Here is a 6,736-nt window from a genome sequence, read left to right as displayed (position 1 = left end):
TTGTTTTGAGTGAAATGTCTCAACAGCTGTTGTAGGGCTGCAACTAACAATTATTTACATCATTGATTAACTGATTATTTCATTAAAAACAGTCCACAAACCAAATATATTAAGTTTATTGTCATAGAGGACTAAAGAAACCAGAAGAATTAGAGAATTTGGACATTTTCTTTGTAAAAAATGCCATCAATTAGCATTAGCAATAGTGGGTGATTAATTTAATAATTACTTATCACTACAGTTCCATTATATATATATACCACTTTTTAAAGAAAAGGGGCTATAATCAATATTTTTATAATAGTAATGTCTGAGCTGACAGTGTGTAATGTGTTGGTTGTGGCTCGTAGTGATGAACCTACTGAGAATTTTATGGAGAAAAGCATCACACAACTCCTGTATTTCTCTGGTACACCATGTTTTATTCACCAAACGTTTCCAGCTTTACACCTCAGTAAAATAGTACATCTGATATAAAACAGTACCGTCAAATCCACAGTTTTATTTCAAAGTTGTGTGTAAATTATCCTGCATTCTAAAAATTGTAAAAAAAAAAATATATATATATATATATATTTATAGTGAGTTTCAGCTCATTGTTTATCTGCAATGTTACTGTGTTGGTTCACTCTCAGCAGCTCTCATAGTGTCGTTTTGGGCCGCAGCAGGCAGCTGTTTTCAGAGAAAAAGCTGTAAAAAGCCGCTGTACACTTCCTGCTTCAGCACCAAACAGACACAGTTAGCTGTAGACTAGCTGGTGAACATAGTGGAGCTTTTAGCAGCTAAAGAGCCAGATATTTCCCTCAGGAGTTGGTAGAGAGCAGAAACAAAACTGAAAGAGAGTGAATATTGGACAGAAACACGACTCCAGATGAATGATAATGTTGCTCCGTAACTGCTGGATGTGGAAATAAACAACTGTTTGCTAACAAGTTCAACATATCAACTTAAAAGATGATGATATGTCAGACTTGTTTACTACTTGTTTCTGATAAAAACTAGAGGACAAAACATCAGTTGATGCAGGTTTAAGTAAATATACTTGACTTTAAAATGTTCACATAAAGTAAAAATCTTCATAATAACAAGTGTAGCATTGGTCAAATAGATATGAAAATGCCTGCAGCATGTATCATAAGAAAGTGCCTTCGGCGTAATTAGTCACAAGGCATTATTACCTTAACAAGCTGTTGACGCAGACTGGAGGAAATCCCAACACTAGAAAGTCATTAAGCCTCACTGATAAGAGATTAAAGGCCTCTGTGCCTCCTCTTCCTCTGGTGACTAATTCCACCTGTTATAACAAACAGCGGACGTGACACATTCATTCAGCCCCGAGTGCCATCGCACTACAGTCACTCTGTGAGAATTCAGTTTCGGTTCCATAGTGAGACCACTGCTGCATTCAATCATTATAGAGCCATCTGTCAATCATATTTCAGGTAACGTTTTATTTTACGGATCCATAATCATTCTTTAATAATTTTTCTATGAATGTTCCTGGAAAAAAAAAAGTAATTTGGCATTAGTTATAGGTAAAATACAGACAGTCAATCCCAGTGAAATGCTTGTGTCACCTAGACTCAGCAGCTCCATGCTCCAAACTACTGTACTGTACTGTACTATCTGTCTACAGGCAAGTATGTACGGTGGCCCGAAGGTGCAAAACACAACATCATCACAAAAAACTAAAACATTTCAGAAAATAAAATTAGCAGCGACTGTTGAATAAATCTTTTCTTTCAGAGAAGATCCTCTGGAAATAAACTGCTTTTAACACAACTGACTAAACTAAATCTATGTCAAAGTGTAAAAACTACACGACCACATATCAAACCCATCTTTGTAGACGCCCCATTGGCTGATATGTGTCTAGATGTACATGATTGGTTTTCTTCCTTTTTACTTCATACCTAACTTACTCTATTTAAATGTTGTTTGTAATGTGTTTCATGATGCCACTGATGAAGGCTACAAGCCAAAACGTTGGTCAAACAATAAAGTTGTTCCCTATACTACGAGTGTTGCTGGAGTTTTGCCCTCTTTGACTTCATTCCTTTTCTATGTGCACCTTGGAAGTAGGTGATGTGTTGCCAGAAACCCGTAATCTCCATCTAAAGTGGAAAAATTATCGCTCCACAGTGGAAGTGGTGAATGATACCACTTATTAGCCACTTACAATGCTGTTCTTTCATCTCTTTCCAGGCAGTTTAACACTCGATCACAGCTGGACTCATGAGACTCTAACGAATGTCACCTGACATCCCGGAGGACTAACGGACCACATGAAGAAACCCTTTGGAAAACGAAGTTCAGTTGTTCTTGATTCTGTGCTTTTGGATAAATCATGATGACTGAGAATCTTTACAGACCTAAATAAATTAAACTAGTCTCCAAACGTTGTCTCTATTTTAACAAAAATTAGCACCAAATACTTCAAATTATGAGGAAAATACCTACAAAATAGAGTGTTAAATGAAACTATCTGTATAATCAGATAGTCTACAATGATATAAAGCAGAGAAAAGAGTTTTGGTTTAGTGTTTTTTTTTTTTTTGCTTGATAAATAACTTAAACAAGTTAATTGTTGGTGATTCATTTTCTCCTGAGCGACAACTTAATTAATCAACTAATCATCTCAGTCTTCCATCTAGAGTCTCTGTTTGGTGTTTCAGCTGCTTCTGGATCTGTTGTGGGTCAGCAGGTCAATAGACCCCATGTTGATGTACACGGAGCTCTCCTATTGGATGAAGAGTAAGTTTCTATTCATTCTGAACCGCTGCTGCCGGGGGGGGGGGACGTCTCTGTGTTTCCATTACATGTGCCGCCTTTGGGAAAGACTCAATATGGTGATAATAGATGTCCGAACATGTCACTGAACATGGAGGTCAACGGGCTTTTCAATATGACATGTGGAGACGATGGTCCAGTAGAAGCTGCCCTGAGGCCTCAACCATCCTGTTGACCTCTAAGTGACCTCTAAATACTGAAACAGTCATCAGGCTAAAGGCCGACACACTAGGATTTAAAATGCGGAGAGTTTGTGGTTAATCAGTTTATTTAAATGGAAAAGGACAAAGTAAAACCGCACATCACATTGAGTTCAACTCTGGAGAACTTTCACTAATATAAAGCCGTCTTAACGGAGCTGAACTTTGAGTGGACGGAGAGCTGGAGAGTCCAAGATAAAGGAAGCTATCATTGTATATTAGATGTGTGTCACCGTCCAGTTTTATTAAATCTCATCTGTTGGATAAAAAACAACAGACACATGATTTACAGACTGTTATGAGACAGAAACAGATGGTACAAATATGTCTTTTTAGAATAAACTGTGTGAAGTTATTGTACTGTTTGTGACTGAGCTAAGCTAAGCTAGCTTGCAAACGGTCATGTAGCAAACCCGGCTAGCTCGGAGAGCTTTATTTACCCTCTTCAGTAACTTTTTATTGAATGAAACAGTGTGCAATGTTGGTAATTAAACCTACGATACGTCAACAGAACAGTAAAGAGCGAATAGAGAGAAGCTTCTTTTGATGGACTAGCAGTTAGCTCGCCAGCTACAGCAGCTAACCAGCTAACATCACGATGCTTACGGACACACCTGGAGAAAAGCAAATGTCACTTTGTAGTGCGACCGCTCCGTAATGCTCTGTGCTTCATAGAAATAATAGTATTAAACCTGTTGACAGTCATTTTAAATCAATGTGAAGATGTTACTGTTATTTATATTAAGCTTTTGCCCAATTTAGTGCAAAGCAGGGAAAATTTTAGCATGACTTGTGATCATTTGTGATATTTTTTGTACCATTTGAATACAAATTTGATTCCCTTAATGAAAAGTCAGGCTTTATTCCAGTGAATCAGCCCCCGTCATACACAGCAACTGGTATGTCTACATTTAAATTTATCACAACGAGGCTGAGATTTTATTTTTATCCTTTTCAAATTATTTATCTCGTCAACTCTGTGATTGTAGATTGTAGATATCATATCAGCAAACCTTTTTTATGTTGAATCTAACGGTTTATAAAGGGCTCAGAGGAGATTATTTTAATGGTCGCGGTTTCAAAACAAAACAAAACAAAACAGGAAACAAACAGCGATGTCACATGTCAAAGTCTGATGTTTTCTCACTACATAATGACCTGATTTCCTCCTTTGCTCCTGTCTTAATTACCACAGCTGCCTGAGGACACTGTTATTGCAACGTGACTGTATAAAGTTTTTCTGAAATGACTAAACCAGTCTTCAGATTCCAGGTGGATGACTAAACCTCCATCTGACAAATGAAAGGAAAAATCAAGCTACGGTTATTACAGCTGGGCGGGTTTGAGGCTGTCAAATAATGGAAATATATAACAAATAGTCAACTTATCTTTTCCAACATTAGTGGGTTTTCCACACAGGATAATAACTTGTGGGTACAAGATAAGAAATGATCTTTTGAGGATTTGTTGGCTCCATTAAAACTTGATTAAACCCAACAAATAAAACTAATAAAGATTCTGTATTCATCAAAAGACTAAAACAACCCTTAAATCCAAGATTAACGCTGCGATGAGGGGATGAACTTTGCACAAAAAAAAAAACAGTCTGGGAACCGTTGATTCTCAAAAATACAGATTTTCAGTGAAGTATTCCTTTAAAATTCCCATCCAGTCTCCTCAGCGGTTCTCCTCTCTGCTGCGTCGGCATGAACTTGTTTTGATTTCCGGAGCCATTTTCCCGCCTTATCGCTGCCATCAGCTCATTTCCCACGTGTAACAGCGCCATTTCCTGTCTCCATGGAGCACAATCAGAGAGATAACACAACCGCCACACAAAATGTCCTTGTTTCTCTCTTTTTATTTCTGGGCCCTGCGTGTCTCTCTCCCACTCTGACCACCAGCACCACCACTACTACCACCACTGTTTTCTCCCAGCATCCTTCTCCCCTCCTTTTTTCCTTTCATTCACATCTAACAAGATTTTTTAACCACTTTAAAGTCATCGAACGTTTGTCTGACAAATGAAAAATGAGCGCCGTGTTATCAACGTCTTGTTTATTCCTGACATCTTGACCTAAATGTTTCCTTCACAGGTAACAAATTCACGTTCTCTGCCAGGAATAAACAGAACGTATCGACACTGATGCATTTTACGGTAGTTTCTTCTCTTTCTTGGTAATCCTGCGTCTCGTCCAAAGAATAAATTAAAACACAGTTTTCCTGCTGCTATCTGTCCCTTCCCTCCTCTCCCTCTATTGTCCCTCTACCAGGGAAAAAGAGAAAAGGCTCGCTCAGAACAATAAGCACTTCCTCCTGCGAAGTGGCGTGTTCGACGGCGGCCGAGGAATCAACACAGAGCACATGTGTTGTGCTATTGTACGGCGCTGCGGTCCTGTTCTTCCTGCGTTAGCCTGTTTCCCTGGCTGAAGTCATTGTGTGACCTTGGGCTACGTCGCTGTCTGTTGGGAGGAAACGCTCATATACACTCACGTTCTCACAGCGTATACATATATGTTTCTCACACACACACACACGCTCTCCCTCCTGCCGGGCGAAAAATCTGCTGATGAAGACTATGATTTATGATGGAAACCTTCAGGAGAGCCATTAAACTCCTTTTCACTGATTTTGGGCTGAATGAGACAAAAGTTGGCAATGGAAACGTCTCGTTTGGCGTCAAATACGTCAAATCTGTACGTCTTAAGATGACAGGAAGTACCCCTTTAACATGCACATACAATCATTGCAAGAATGAATTCCCCACTCAGCCGACCTCGTATGAATTGAGGTTAAGAAATAATATTGGTTTACATTGAGATTATTGACATCTGCATATTTTGTAGCTTGTATATAATATCACGTTATCCACACAAATGGACCGTCCCAAATACTACATCACAGTTGTGTATAGTCATCAAGCGTCAAGGCCGCGCCCCCCACCCCCCCCCACCCCTCCACCCTTTTGGGGGAAATAATCACATTTTCACTTTACAGGAGAAACAGGAAAATGCTGAAAAGCTGTTGTGTAACAGGTTGTAAAACAGATAAACACACCTATCCATCCTTCCTGGAGAAGAAAAGGATCCAAAAAGGAGAGATTTATGGCTTCAAGCTAAAAGATGATGAGACGACATTATGGGACTCAGTGTCTTAACGTGTATATGTGTGTGTGTGAAACACTTCATGAGTAGTAAAGTGACTCTTTTATGACTTAAAAAGTAACATAATTAGTCTTTATTAGTTAAGACTTAGTACTGAACGGATAAGTGATGTTCAGCCACTGTGTCGGGTCATTGATCCGCTTGTACGGCGGGAGGCTGAAGGGTTATGACGGCCAAACGATCAACCTTGATTTATTCAGATATCGTGACTCAGGTTCAGGCGATGTAGCAAAATAATTACTGGACGTCTATGAAACAAAGGTTTATTTAACACGTAACGGACGCATAAAAACTTGTCAAAATGCTCAGCTAAACACACGTCTCGTCTAAATATGGTCACTTCTGGCTCCAAGAATCCAAGATGGCGACGGTCAAAAAGCTCAACGAGAGTCCACAAACCAATGAGTGACGTCACGGTGGTGTATGGATTTCATACAGCGGTTCCCTCTGAGACACTAAAGACTTATTTTATACACCTTTTTACACCTGGAATCATTGTTTTTTTCTCATAAACAAAAACTTTAAGACTTTTTCTAAATATACAAGGCCTTTATTTTTCTTTAAGACCATTTTTATGATATTTAA

This window comes from Thunnus albacares, chromosome 18 (assembly GCF_914725855.1).
Source record: "Thunnus albacares chromosome 18, fThuAlb1.1, whole genome shotgun sequence".
NCBI classification, from domain to species: Eukaryota; Metazoa; Chordata; class Actinopteri; order Scombriformes; family Scombridae; genus Thunnus; species Thunnus albacares.
This window is presented reverse-complemented; position numbering follows the sequence as displayed.